Here is a 15,269-nt window from a genome sequence, read left to right as displayed (position 1 = left end):
CTACTGAGGGAGCAGGACAGCTGGTGAGGGGCCCCAATGCAAGCCCCGGAAAGTGTGTCATATGGTCCCGTCTAGTAGACAAGGGCTGTGCTCACTGGGTTTGACGATGTGGAGGTCACAATGGCCTGGATAAGAGTGGTTTTCGGGGAAAGGGAGAGACAGAAACCTGATCGAGAGAATGTGAAGCATGAAGCTCCCAAGAAGTTTTGCTGTGAAGGAGAGAGGGTATTTTGGCTGATAGGTGGGGGTGGGGCTGTGGGATCCAAAGAAGTTTGTTTCGGGAAGGGGCATCTAGCACATGTTTGTATGGGAATGGACCGGTAGGTAGGACAAAATTGTTGCTGGCAAAGAGAATCATTGCAGGATTTAATTTGGAGAGGCCTCAGGAGGAGCTGACCGCACACCAGTGGAAGGGCTGGCCTGTGAGGAGCAGGGCGCTTGCCTGCAGGAAGGAGGGGGAGGGTGGCAGGGAGCGTGGGTGCAGATGCAGCCAGCTGCGGGGGTGCCTGTGGGAGGCTGAGGACACTGCCATCAGGCTGCTTCTGTTTTCTCAATTACCATGGTGGGTTATCAGCGCCAAGAAAGGGAGGTGGAGGAGACACGGGAGGTTTGAGGAGAAAGAGCGTACCAGGGCCATTGCTGTTATGACCACGAAGCAGCAATTGGAAATACTGGGAAGTGTGAAATCAAGACTCTCAGAGGAGTGTGTGGAGGCCTGGTGCCCATTTGAGGTTTGTCATCATGGATTCAGTAGAGCCTGGCATCATTCAGCCGTTTGGGTGCCTGCATGGACAGGGGGAGAAGTGATTTAAGAAGGGAGGGTGTTATTACAATGGTGTGACAGGGAGAAGGCAGCAAGAGAGCTAGCAGTGAGCCCGGGAGAGGAGCTCGCACAGTGGACGGAAGCGGAGTGAGCGGCTGACAGGAGAAATGGAAAGGCTAGTGCTTGTGAGTCTCTGGGTGAGGGACTGCTGGAGTCGGTTAGCTGGCAGGGGACAAAGCGCCAGGTGGTCAGAGAGTAGGTCGCTTGAGCGGATTTTGGAGATGGCCGTGCCGTTATTGGTGATGACAGAACTGAGGGATGGCCTTCGCACGGTGATGCAAGAGGAGGGTGGCCGGTGAGAAGGGTGGGGCTGCGGAGTCTGTGCCAGGAAAGGGAGTGGGAGGAAAAGGCGGACGGGGTCTGATTAGTGGGACAGAAGACCATGAAAAGCAGATTGGAGGTCCTCTGGGAACAAAGGAAAGATGCTGTCGGATTAGCAGAGTCAGAAAGCTGGAAGGACAGTGTTGGGGTCAAATGATCAGGTTTCCCTGGAGACAGGTCAGCTGCTCATACGTTTGTATGCCAGTGTCCTCCTCGTCTGCGTGCAGTGATGTGCCTGGGTCGTCAGGGTAGTGGTGTCCCTGCCGGCAGCTGATTTAGCTCTGCGGATGAGAACGCTGGTGTCTGTCTTTCTCATGACTTCACACCTTCGTTACAGGGATCTCATAAGCAAAAGCTTACTGGTTTTCTTTTTGTTACGGGAAATTTCTAATAAATTCAAAAGCAGAGGAAATAACAAAATGTACCCCTGTGTACCCTTCACCCAGGTTCAAACCCATCATCATCTGCTGTTCTTGCTTCGTGTGCTCCTTTACTTCTTTGTTTACATGAGAAGCCAGTCTATTACCTGAGTGAGGTTTTGTGGGTATCAGCATCTTACTGATGATATGAGCACTTGTGCAGCCAGCATTTCAAAAAAGAAGAAAATACATAATACAGATGTCTGTTCGTGGGTCTCCAAAGCATGCTCCTTCACATTTTGACTGACTGATAGCATAGAAAACTTTTTTTTTTTTTTTTGGTGATAGGCTAGTACATCTACATTATCCTGATTATTTAAAAAGGAAACATACAAAATTGTGTTGGGTGGTATACTCGCCTGATGTTCTGAGACTAAGTAGAAATACACTTTTCAGTCCCTTCCACTCCTTTGGTTGAACTTCATTCACACAGCGGCTGCCCTGCATCTTTTAGTCCTCAGTCTTTCAAAGGCATCCCTGTCCTGTCCCCACACCAACCGTTCTCCCTCACCAGCCCCGCTCTTCTCTGTCGTCAGTGCTAACAAGACATGGTCCTCAGTCTCCCTGGCTCCGGTCTGGGGCCCACTGGCATGCCCTTCTGCAAGCTTATGTCCTCAGAAGCCTGGCTGGGGGGTTTTAGTGGCTCGGCAGCGAATTTCTCTTCTTTGTCACCAGCACCAGTCCCAGGTGTCTGTGCCTTTGTACTTTGTAGCTCCTGAGTCACAGTCTGCCTCATTCAGAACAGCGCCGTGCAGTGTTAGGTGGCATCTGGTTTCCCAGGTGTATGCAGAATCTGATGTTGAGCCTTTTGGCTGCTTATGCCTGTAGGAGTGTAACTGTATTTCTCTCTCCTGCTGCATCAGGGTGATTAGTCTTGATTTTATGTCTAACCTGTACAGAGTATGATCCAGCCTTCTGGAGCATTGGTCACAGTTTCCTGACCTCCCCCTCTGTGGTTGAATGGCTGGCATTCCTCTAATGCCTTCCGTCATCTTGGCACCAAGTGTCCCTGTGGGATGCTGTCTGTCCATGTGTCTCAGTCATTGGCATCTCTGTTCTCCAACACCTGCCCTGTGGAGACTAGGCCCTTCTAGTTTGAGTTCCCGGTTTGCAACCATAGGATCATTTTAACAAGAAATTGATGAAAAACTAGTGCACTCTTTTTTCCCAGGCAAAACAGTATTTTTTGGTCAGCTATGTAAAAGAGAGTAATATACGTAAAAGGTGTACGTAAAAGTATGTTTAAATAATCTCTTTTTCAGAATCCACATTGATTCCTCCCGGCACAGCATGAGCTTCTTCCAGGGCCGAGGGACTGTTACCTGTATTCTGCATCAGACTCAGTCTGAAGTTAGGGAAGAAAATCAGTGTCCTCACTCTGTCCTTCCTCTTGACGTTTGCCCCCTGCGGGTGTGACCAGAGGGGGCTCCTTCCCCCACAAGCACGTCTGCCTACAAGGAACATTAAGGCCGGTGCGGGGGCCTGTGTGTCTCCCACAGCCTCAGGCTCTGGTTCAGTGTTAGCACTGCCTCCCAATCTCGAATGGGGAGCACTTGCCTGGAGCAGCCCTCAAAGGGCGACAGCTCTGTCCTCTCAGCTGTGAATCCTGCACCTGCACCTCCAGATGGCCCTTCCCAGTGCCAGTGCCCAGAGCTTCTATGCCCTCAGGACAGTTTCTCTGTATTTAGAACTCATTTTTTTACTTCTTTGCATCTCAACATCAGGTATTTATTTGCTGATTCCTCATTTTTAGCTGTACTGAGAGGGCAGTTCTGATTTGGATGTTCCTTCATGTCACAACGTTTAGATGAGGCAAAGATTCCAGTGGATGGAAGGAACTCCCTTTTTCATGGAAGGTGGGGATTTCACGGGCTGAATTTAAGCAGTTTTTCTCTCAGTTCTCAGCAAACTCTAAATTCCTATTTGAGCAGTTCCTCCCCACTGTAGATTGAACCTCCAGACTGCTGGCCCGCTCCTGAGGTCTCATGTGGAGAGACTGAGTGTTGCCGTGGGTACTGTTCAGGAGACCTCAGGGCAGGGCTCCTTCCCCCTCAGGTCAGAAGGGTGGTCCTGCAGTTCTAAAGGCTGTCCCCTTCAAAGCTCTTAGGGATCACTGGATATGAGACATGTCTTGAGTGGGAGAATCTTGGGAACATGTGCATTGGGATTTGTAGGATTTTTAGCTCATACCTACTCCCTTGCTTTCCGGTCTTCTTTATGTGTACAGGCGCAGTGGGGCAGGTAATGTTTAGGAAAGTTTATGGCAGGGATCCTTTTTACTGCTGTTTGTCCTGTTGTTCTTTGTTTGGTCATGTGGGAAATTGGCTGGAGTTTCTCTTTATCTTTTTTTTCTTTTTCCTACAGAATATAGCTTATCCCATCCCCCATCCCCACCACGGGGTAAGACTTACAGGTATGTTTGAGCATTTTTACTTGGAAGGAATGGTGACTGATTTCCTCCTTGAGGGAAACTCTGGCGAGAGTTCATGTAGGAATTTCATGTCCCTGAGCTTTGGGGTGGAGTTTTTGCCCTCTGAGTGGAGTCAGTCTCTTCTGAGGCCAGTCTGGATGGGTGCCCTGACCCTCACTGCTTCATTTCCGAGTGAGGAGAGCCACACAGTGTCTGGGTTGGCTGGTGAGGGAGGGAGGCTGTAGTGTGGCACTGCGCCTTTGTCCTCCTCTTGTCCCTGCCCTGAAGCCACGGACTTCTCTCTCTCCAGGGACATCTGCGATGCTGTGCACATTCTTACATGCTTAGGGTTGCTTGGAGAAGTCAGCCATTTGGAAGATCATATTTGTTTAGTTTCATGTCTGTACAGTGTACCTGGTTCTGGGATCAGTTTGTTGTTGCAAGAGGAGCAGGAAAAGAATGTCTTCCCAGCATTAACGGATTTTTTTAAAAATTTAATTTTATTTTGTTATGTTAGTCACCATACATTACATCATTAGTTTTTGGTGTAGTGTTCCATAATTCATTGTTTGCGTATAACACCCAGTGCTCCATGCAGTACGTGCTCTCCTTAATACCCATCAGCAGGCTAACCCATCCCCCCACCCTCCTCCCCTCTAGAACCCTGTTTCTCAGAGTCCACAGTCTCTCATGGTTTGTCTCCCCCTCTGATTTCCACCCCCTTCATTTTTCCCTTCCTTCACCTAATGTCCTCCATGCTATTGCTTATGTTCCACAAATAAGTGAAACCATATGATAATTGACTTTCTCTGCTTGACTTATTTCATTTAGCATAATCTCCTCCAGTCCCATCCATGTTGACGTAAAAGTTGGGTATTCATCCTTTCTGATGGCTGAGTAATATTCCATTGTATATTATGGAAGGGTAGACCTTCCTTCTTTAAAGAAGACCACATCTTCTTTATCCGATTTTTTTTTATCATAAAAAACTTCAGATACGCACAGAGGTACATTTTATTTATCATTTATCCATCATTATGTGTCCATTACCTGGCCTCAGTAGTGACAATGTTTTTGCCACATTTGCTTTACTGTCCTTTTTTACTGTCTTGTTTTTTTTTTCTGAAGCATTTGAAGACCATCTTGGACCCATCTCATGTCACTTCATTCCTGCAAACTTCACTATACATCTCTGAGAACACTGACATTTGTTTACATGACTCCAGTGGTGTTAGCACACCTTAACACAGTTGGCCGCATTTCTTGTACAACGTGATAACCCCATCTCTAATCATGTTTCCTCACTTGCCTCCTTTCAGCAGTTGGTTTATTGGAATCAGATTCCAAAGAAGGTCCTCACATTACATTTGATTGTTAGGTCTTGAGTCTCTTTAATCTAGAGTCGCTCTCCACCACGACTCCCCATTTCCAGGCCATTTACTTGTTGGAACAATGGGCAGCTGTCCTGTGGACTGGCTCACACTTTGGTATTTTTCTACTTGCTTCCTGGCATTTCTTCTATCCCTCCTTGTTCCTTTAAATAAAAATGATGTCTAGAGTCTTGGTTAGGTCCTGGTTCAATTTTTTGGCGAGAATATTTCAGAGTGATGCTGTGTGTTTCCTGTCGCATCGTATTGGGGGGCACACAGGTCTGGTTGCTCCTCTTTTGAGTAATGCTAAGATTGGTGAGTGGGTTTAGGTGGTAACAGCCTGATCCTTGCAATGTAAAATTCCTGGTCATGGTCAGGTATTTCGTTAGGGTTACACATTTACTAGCTGGGTTGTTGCATTACCTCAAAAGATAGTTCATAGAGGGGCATCTGGGTGGCCCAGTCAGTTAAGCATCTGACTCTTGATTTCAGATCAGATCGTGATCTCAGGGTCATGAGATTGAGCCCCGCATGGGGCTCTGCACTCAACAGGGTGTCTGCTTGAGATTCTGTCTCTCCCTCTGCCCCTCCCCACCACGTTCTCTCTCTAAAATAAATAAATCTTAAAAAAAAAAAAAGCTCATAGAGGAAAGATAGGATGGAGGCACAGTTCTTTCCTTTTAATTGCCAGTTTTCAGGGTAAAAAGTTGGTGGCCTAGTTACTTCCAGTTTTATTCAGTGCCTTGAATCTCTGTCTCTCTGCCTCTGTCTGTCTGTCTGTCTGTTTCTCTCTCTCTCTGCTCCCCTCTACCCCCGTTCCTCACCCCTGAAATCATTGTGAAATCTGAGGTTTTGTATATTTAATTTGTTTCAGTAGATTGCGTTCATTATTCCTTTTGATGCTCAGTTGTCCCATTCTTGGCCAATGGGAGTCTCTTCATAAATTGACATTGGTGTTCCTTTGGCATGACTCTCTTGCTCTCTTGCTTTCTGGAATAACGAGATGTCCCAGGCTAATTTTGTAAAATGCTGCTCTGGCCTTGAAATCAGCTGCTCCTTCAAGGATCCCTGTGTCTTTTGGTGGAGAAGGGTGTTTTGCTGTTGGTTGTCATTGCTTCTAGGTCTTTTTGGTGGATAGAGCTAAAAAAGACATGAATTCAAACTGATAAGTCAAATTTTATGTTGGATTAGTTTTTTCCTTAACTTTGATTTTATGTTTGTATTTGGTTTATCTTACATTGAATCTTGGTTCCTAACATTAACAAAATTACTTGTTTGCTTAATCTTTATAAACACACCAGTGTTGTTATAACTAACAAACTATTGAAAGAAGTTTGATTTCTTTGCAGCTCTTTTAAAAAAAAGATTTTATTTATTTATTTGAGAGAGTGAGCGAGCACAAGCAGGGGGAGTGGCAGAGGGAGAAGCAGACTCCCCGGCTGAGCAGGGAGCCTGATGTGGGGCTCAATCCCAGGACCCTGAGATCAAGACCTGAGCCAAAGGCAGATGCTTAACTGACTGAGCAACCCAGGCACCCCTCTTTGCAGCTTTTTTGTCAACAGAATATGTCCCGCTAAGTATGTACACTCAGTATGTGGTACTCCGAAGCCCTTTGTGGATGTTACCAACTTGAAAATTAAGGTTCATTCTCTTCATTTGTTTTAAAATTTTAGGTATCATTTTCCTTTTTTTTATTTAATTTTATTTTTGGAATATATATATATATATATATATATATATATATATATATATATATATATATAAACACATTTCCAAAGCCAAAACTACAAAACAGGGTACATTTGGAAAAGTTTTACTTCATCTTTGCTCCTTCATCCCCCATAGATAATTGCTTTTGTGTTATTCTCTGTGTTAATTTGTGCATGTTATGTGAACAAATACATACATTCGCATTCACATCCCTGCTTTGCACAAAAGTTAGCATAGTATATATGCCGTTCTGTGTCTTGCTTTGTTTACTAAACAGTATGACAGGGGTTTGCTCCATATCAATGCATAGTGTTCTTCCTCATTCCTTTTTTTTTGAGCAGCTAAGCAGCATTTTATTGTGAGGAAGTACTAGAGTTGATTGGACCAGTCCCCTGCAGATAGGCCTTTCGTTGTCTGCAGTTTTGCCATGACAGGTACTGCCTCAGTGAATAACCTAGGACGTCAGTCACTTCCTATTTTTGCCATTGTATCTTGGGATGGATCTCTAGAAATGTTGTTATAGAACAAAGGATAAATGCATATATTTTTCCAGCCACTGACTATATATTTGCTGAAATTTGAGTATCTAGTTCAATTTCATAATCCAAACACTTCCATTTAAAAGAGTCCAATTTATTTTGCCACTTTAATGTTGAAGAAATCTCATTTGCCCATGACCCTGTCTTTGTATGGAACATACTATTGAAAGTGTTACTTGAAGAAGATCTGTTGATTTCATTTAATTAATTAATTGAAGTATCAGTTACTGATTATAAAATACAAGTGATGAAAAGATTGCTAAAACATAGTCCTAAATCTCACAAGAGTTCAAATAAATATTTTGGGATTTATTTTATTTCCTGATCATTCTATTTGTTGTGTATTTTGTCCCCTGTTGGTTGTCACAAGACTGGTAATAAGGCACTGGGAAATGTGCCTCTATACCAGAATGAAGTGGGATATGTCTGTTGGAGGAGAGAGGTTGTCATAAAATATTCTATAGATGCATTCTACAAATATTAATTGAACACCTCCCCTTCACTGGAACATAACAGTGAGCAACACACAGAGTTCCTTCCTCATGGCATTTATATCCTACTACAAGAGATGTATCAAAAACCAAGGAACAATAAGATAATCACAAGTTCTGTGTGCTTTGAAGGAATCAAACGAGAGATTAAAATAGAGTCTCAGGGACCTTCCTCAAGTGAGGGAGGGGCAGCTGACACAGCAAGCCACGTGCCAGGTGGGGGAGAAAGCATTTCAGGCAGTAGCTTGTGGTGTTGAGGACTGAAGGAGAAGGCACAGCAAGGTGTGGGGGAGAGTGGAGGCAAGGTCATGCAGGGCCTTGGGTTTTCACTGAAGGGTTTGGATTTTGTTTTAAGTATATCAGGAAACCATTGAGGACAATTGAGCAAGGGAATGACATTCAATACCAATATATCATAGATTTAGTCTTTCTATAGATCAGAAGGCTACTGAAATGGGATGTTTTAGTTCTAAAGCAAACACTGTCCTTTCTGAAGTTCAAAGCGGAGATAGTTTTCCTTCTTGCTCCTTTATGCAGGACAGCTGCTCCTCATATTCAGGTCTTCTGAGGATTTCTTTTCTTTTTCAATAATATTCCCTTGACGTTGTTTAGATAATTACAGTAAGTGGTTGTAAGTGGATTATATACTTGGGCTATGAACAGGAGCATGATATCTACAAATTCTCTTCTTCAGACCTGCAAATCCAAGAGATACATCTCTCTGGACGATAAGAGAGCTTCTTCCTCAAGATCAAAAAAGGTCTGTATTGCTGCTGTCACGTTTATATGAAATTAATTATGGAACCAATAGCAATTTTTGGAAAAGCGGCATTTTCAATATATTTACTTATGTTTCTGTTACAGGAGACTGGAGTGAGACCCATGTAGGGAATCCCCAGAAGGAAGGATTGGCACACCTGGAACCCGAGGAGCTTGCTTCCTGGGAAGGCTCCTGTCTGATGTGTAGGAGGCAGAATGTCCTACTGACTCTTCAAGGGGAGGCTACAGGGGACCGAGACCCTCCGCCACAGGGGACACTGTGCAGTCCTTTTTCTAGAAGTGGGAAGTACGAGATTGTTCTACAAGAGGAAGATTCCAGGGGCTTACAAACACAGAGGTTTGCACCTTGGGAGCCCCTTGGAATGTTGACAACTCAGGATCTAAAGGAAAATTCTGTGTTCATGAGTTACAGAATTCATGTGGAAGTAAATGTCACTTTATGATCAATAATAATACTGAGTGAGGAGCACTATGCAGGAAGAAATCTTCCACAGAAATACAGGCAGGGAGAAGCTTAGGCCAACCTTAGACCTACCTAATAGAGCAAGCCTGAGATAAACTGCCAGAATGGCCAAATAAGAGACTCTATGAAATAGCAATCGTGTAACTATAGTAGTCGTACAGAAATTTTTTCCTCTAAATCACGATACCAAATAGGAAAAATGATCTACAAGTGCCCCATGTGTAGGGAATTTTTCTCTGAGAGAGCAGATCTTTTTATGCATCAGAAAATTCACACTGCTGAGAAACCCCATAAATGTGACAAGTGTGACAAGGGTTTCTTTCATATATCAGAACTTCATATTCATTGGAGAGACCACACAGGAGAGAAGGTCTATAAATGTGATGATTGTGGTAAGGATTTTAGTACTACAACAAAACTTAACAGACATAAGAAAATCCACACAGTGGAGAAGCCCTATAAATGCTATGAGTGTGGCAAAGCCTTCAATTGGAGCTCACATCTTCAAATTCACATGAGAGTTCATACAGGTGAGAAACCCTATGTCTGTAGTGAGTGTGGAAGGGGCTTTAGTAATAGTTCAAACCTTTGCATGCATCAGAGAGTCCACACCGGAGAGAAACCCTTTAAATGTGAAGAGTGTGGGAAGGCCTTCAGGCACACTTCTAGCCTCTGCATGCATCAGAGAGTTCACACAGGAGAGAAACCCTATAAATGTTATGAGTGTGGGAAGGCCTTCAGCCAGAGCTCAAGCCTCTGCATCCATCAGAGAGTACACACTGGGGAGAAACCCTATAGATGTTGTGGGTGTGGGAAGGCCTTCAGCCAGAGCTCAAGCCTCTGCATCCACCAGAGAGTGCACACTGGGGAGAAACCTTTTAAATGTGATGAGTGTGGGAAAGCCTTCAGTCAGAGCACCAGCCTCTGCATCCACCAGAGAGTGCATACAAAGGAGAGAAACCATCTCAAAATATCAGTTATATAGAGCATTTTGCTAAGAGTTAAAAATCTTAAAACCCATAAGTGCCACTAGGAAGGAAACCCTGTAAATACCTACATTGACCTAAGAAATTTTTACAGCAAGCCCCAGCAGGACATTCTTATTGAAGAGGCATATAGTGAGGTTGGTTTTTTTAGATTCATGTCAAGTGTATGCCACAACTTGGCTTTGAATCTGGAATCCCTCTGAGTGTCTGCCCAAGACAGGCTGTGAGGTCCCAGTCATGGGTGTGCGTTTCCTGGGATTTGGGCCTGATGTCTCAGTAATGGGAAATACGACACAGGAAACCATGATCATTGCCCAGCCTCCTGAGTCACCTTCTGTCTACGCTTTACCTAAAAGTTACCCCAGTCATCCCCCCCTTCAGGAGCTCATGCCCTTCCTTCTTTCGATTCAGACATACTGGTTAATGCATTTGAAAATGGACAGCTCCCACAAAGACAGCGTTCTGGTATTTCTGAGGTTATCCCTTGGTTCAGCCCCTACATATCGTTCCACAGATCCCATTACTTCTGAGCCCGCTTTACCTGTATGTCCTCACAGTACCCGTAAATATCCACCCCTTCCTAGATGGCATTAAATTTCATTTTAGATTTTAGGTGACTCATAATTTCCATTCGCTTGGCCCATCAGAGAAATCACTGGCAGACGTACATGCCCTTGAACTTTTTTTTAAAACATGTTGTGGATTCTGCTAATCACTGTGTCTCTATGTTAGACTTAATTTTCTAGTGGCTACATCACATATTTTTAACTTGAATTTTTTGGAAATAGCTGAATGTAAATAGGGAGGAAGAAGTAAGCAAGCAAAGTTGGAACTTTTCTCCATCCAGAATTGCCCTCTTGGGCTCCTTTTGTAGCAAGCACGTGGAGCTCCTTACTAGCTAGGGGAGACCATAGGAGAAGTGGATGGTGGGAGGAGTCACTAATAATATTTAGTCTCTGTTTCTGTAATTTTGGGCAATAATGTGTAGGAGTCCTCAATACCTTCATTGAGGATCAGGTATTCCTTCGTTTTTAGGCATGAATATCTATGTCACTCTCTCCTTTCCTTTCTTCATTCATTCAGCAAGTATTTATTGAACACCTCCTCTGTGCCAGGCATTGTGCTAGGTGCTGGGAATACCACTGAGTAAGACAGACAAGGGCCCTACTCTCATGGAGTTTACTTCTGGTGGAGGAGACAGATGATACGCAAGTAAGCAAATACATAATGTAGTTTGAGATAGTGATTAAGTGCTATGAAGAAAATAAACTAGGGTGATGATTTAGAGTGGGGGTGGGGTGGGGGTGGGGCATCATTAGACAGTCAGGGAAGGCCTTTCTGAGGGGGGCGCTGGAGTGGAGCGCGCAAGGCTGGCAGCACCAGCTGGCTGGCCCCCGCTGCCATGTTTGCGGAGCAGAAGGTGGCCAGGTGCTGGGGCAGAGCGAGCCACGGGGAGGGGAGAGATACTGAGTTGTTCAGTATCCCAACATTTATAGGCCCCTTTTTCTTTTCTTCTTCCTTTTTTTCTTTTCTTTTTTTTTTTTTTTTGTGGCTAGATTGATATTAAAAACTCATGTGGAAGAACTCAAGGAATGTTTAGAAGACCAAAAGTCCCCAATGACGAGAACAAAAAGCAACTAATTTTTAACTTTGTTTCTCTTCTCATTCCTGTTTCCATTGATTCCCACATGTAGTCCTTATGCTCAGGAAGTCTTGGGGGAAGTTAAGGATCTTTGAAGCTCTGAAATGGGTGAACAGGTTCGTGGTGTCTGTCAACTGTCTTAAGAGGTTGGGAAATGAATTCCCGAAATAGTCATCGAAATACTGAAACAAAGCTTGATTTTCTCTTCATATTTGAATTAATTTCTTCTGTTTGACTGGAAAGGGTTTTTGTGTAACTAAAACCTCAAAGGCATAAAGGAGATTTAAAAGGAGCACATTATTTAGTGGGTGGGCCATGAAACTAGAGATGGGGTTTGGGGATAATTGTGTCCCTCTCTGGATTTTCATCCAGACAGCTCTGTTCACAGCCTTTGGGAAGTCCCTTCTCCTGTGTGTCCTCCTTGCCCAGGAGAGGGCCAGCCTGGTTCCTGGGTGGAACCCCTTCCAGGCCTGATGCCCTCGACTACGATTTACTGTAGTGTCTTACCCTCGTCCATGTCATGGTAGCCTGCGGCGTTAGAGAGCCGCCTAGACTTTTAGTTGGTAGAGAGACAGCGGAACTATCATCAGTAGGATTTTAGTTTTAGGAAAAATCGGTTTGATTTCTAGCTTTATTACTATTAGGTGTGTGAGCTTGGGCAGATCGCCTAATCGTTGAGTCTAGTTTTCTCACAAAACGAGGACATTAGGCTAAATGATTTCCGAGTTTCCAGCTAGTCCTAGAGTTCTATATTTCTACATAGTTGAATTATTTTATCATGCTGTTGCTGGGGAATATGACTAACACTTTTGAAGCTACTAATTTTATGTCGAGCTTTAAAGTCCATAATTGTTATCTTCGGAAAATATTATTTGACCTACAGTATGTCCAAATCAATTTAATAAAATCACTTTATAACAGGGTTCTGTGCTTGACATGTAGTTGTGTGAATTCAGGGGTCATTGTGTGTGTGTGTGTGTGTGTGTGTGTGTGTGTGTGTGTGTGGTGAGGGGGTGGCTTGTGTAGTATGCCTAGGGTGACCTTATAATTTACTGTCCAAACTGGGCACTTAAGAGTAAAGGAGGTGCTGTTAATGAGGACCACAGGCCTAAACTGGGACTGTCCTCACAAACCAAGTTGTGAGGACACCCTGGCCCAAGGATCACAACCCAAGCAAGTAAGAAATGACTAAATTGCATCAGGAATAACTCGAAGAGGAGTGGTAAGGTCTGTGGCAAACTGGAGAAGGCATGCCTTACTGAAGGGATGGCCCCTACTTGGCTGTAACTGTTTATTTCTATGCTAGAATATAGGCCAAAGGCTCCCACATATTTTCTTTTAAGAGAAAACCAGCAACATGGATTTTTATATAAAATTTAGTGATTTTTGAATGTTGGCAACGAATTCATGTTCCCTGTGTGACCCATCTTGGTCATTTCTATTACCTGCCTAGTGCCCATAGGCTTTTACTTCACTTTGCAAAGCCCTGCTCCAGTCCCTGATGACTGTGACCCGCTCCTGGTAAGGTGTGATCTACCCCTTGGGGAAGGTGTGGTGGCCCGTGTTCTGTGCCACAGGCTTTGACTCTGATTCTGGGATCTGGCTTTGAGGGGCAAGTCTATATCCCACTTCCACCATCAAGGTAGACGCAGTCCAAACTGGCCTTTTTGACATGAGAGGGTTTGGGAAGAGCGGTCACATGTGGGCACACCTATCCCCCACTGAGTCAGCACTCGGCGTGCCTGCTAAGATTTAGGGTGTGAGAGAGAAGTCAAGGCTGACTTCACAGTTTCTGACCTGGGGCCCTATTGAATAAGTGGCAGATTGCACCTTTAAGAACACAATGAAGCATTTCACTTTTTTTATTCAAAGGCATTAATAAAATAGGCTGTTGGTTAGCCCCCCCCCCCCCAGAAAAAGAACTCTGTCAAATCAGAGAGCCCCAAACATCCAGATGGTCTGCTGTAGAGGTTCTGGGCGCCCAGGACTGTCACAGGCCACCTCGAGGAAGTTGTCGGATTCTTTAGCGTTGTGTGAGTCTGGACGTGATGCCTTCTGACGGACTTCCCAACTCTTGGTTCTATTATCCTAAAAAATGTGAAATTGTTAATTTTTCTGTATAACTTGCTGTGATTCTCAGGCATTTGAAAAAAGGTGAATGGAAAGCAAATAATCAGAAGCAGATGGAAAAAGTCCTCAATGGTGGAATCAAACCTGAGGGGAGAGGCAGGGAAGAGGTTGACACCATTACCGGGCAGGAGCCAAATATAAATAGCATTGCTGGATTAAGAGAGAGAATGAGAGGGAGAATGAGGTTGGCAGAGCTCTTTCTCTGTGACCGTATGCAGTTTCTTAACTTACCCAAACCTCAGATTTTCACCTATAAAACCTATGGTTTTGAAAATACCTAACTCATGAAATAGTTGGAAAGACTATTTGGAAGCATTTAGTAATACAACAGGAAGAAAACAATCCCAGTTGCCTGTTAAGGAAGATAGGTCCCGTTGTTTGGAGTTCTTTTGTTCAGCTGAACTGCACTGTTATAGATTTGGGCATCTAAATTTGGGGGTAGAAACTAGAGAGGGCTGAATTGCTTTATGTGAGAAAAGCCAGCAGAACTTGACTCTCCCAGGGCAGCCTGGGACAAGAAAATAGAATTGGAAAGGTCGTTGGAAGAGAGGGACCCAGGGGTTTCACAGATGAACGCTTATGACCTCAGAATCCCTCCTTAAAGTCTTGAGATGCTTGGTCCGAGTGGATTGCTTATGGAAACCGTGGAGGGACTGAGTGCTGTGTCCCAGCTGGAATGGGGCAGAACATCTGTACTACGATAAAAATAAATGTTGGAGCCAGAAGAGAGCAGCCAAAAGCCCATGAGCTCCAAGGAGTGTGGAGAAGCCTCTGGGAGAGGCAGGTAGGGAAGCCTCTGGGTCTCTCACTACTCCTAGTGTACATAGGTAGAATACTGTGAAGATCATGAGTAAATTAGATTTTTAAAAAAAATCATTCCCATATTAGGCACATGAGCAAATCCAAAGATCCCAGGTCCTTGTGTTTATTATACACGTCGGCGAGAGCTTGGCATAGATCTCAGTGGAAGGTGACTGTCATGCCAGAGTGCTCTCATTGCTTGGATTTAGGCACATGGCAAACAAAATACAGTGTTAGAGTAAAATAATAGCATATAAAGATTGTTTTTATTGGTTTTCAGGTGAATTTATGCATTTTATAGATTCTGTCTTGTTTGTACCTTGACAGTTCTATTTACTAAATGCTTCTGAAAATGGGTTCACTCAGAGACTTCCCCTCCTCCTC

General features: G+C 44.2%; 1 non-coding gene across 1 annotated transcript in view; it reads left to right on the top strand.

Annotated features, from left to right (window-relative positions):
* LOC113912502 overlaps positions 1–12,877 on the top strand; it is a 44,049-nt gene extending 31,172 nt beyond the window's left edge. The window contains exons 3-4 of the transcript XR_004819578.1: positions 8,778–8,843; positions 8,948–12,877. This is a non-coding gene — a transcript (uncharacterized LOC113912502). The remainder of the gene's footprint in view (positions 1–8,777; positions 8,844–8,947) is intronic.
* The last annotated feature ends 2,392 nt before the right edge of the window (positions 12,878–15,269 follow it).

The sequence above is a fragment of the Zalophus californianus genome, chromosome 14, assembly GCF_009762305.2.
Source record: "Zalophus californianus isolate mZalCal1 chromosome 14, mZalCal1.pri.v2, whole genome shotgun sequence".
Classification (NCBI taxonomy): Eukaryota; Metazoa; Chordata; class Mammalia; order Carnivora; family Otariidae; genus Zalophus; species Zalophus californianus.
This window is presented reverse-complemented; position numbering and strand designations above follow the sequence as displayed.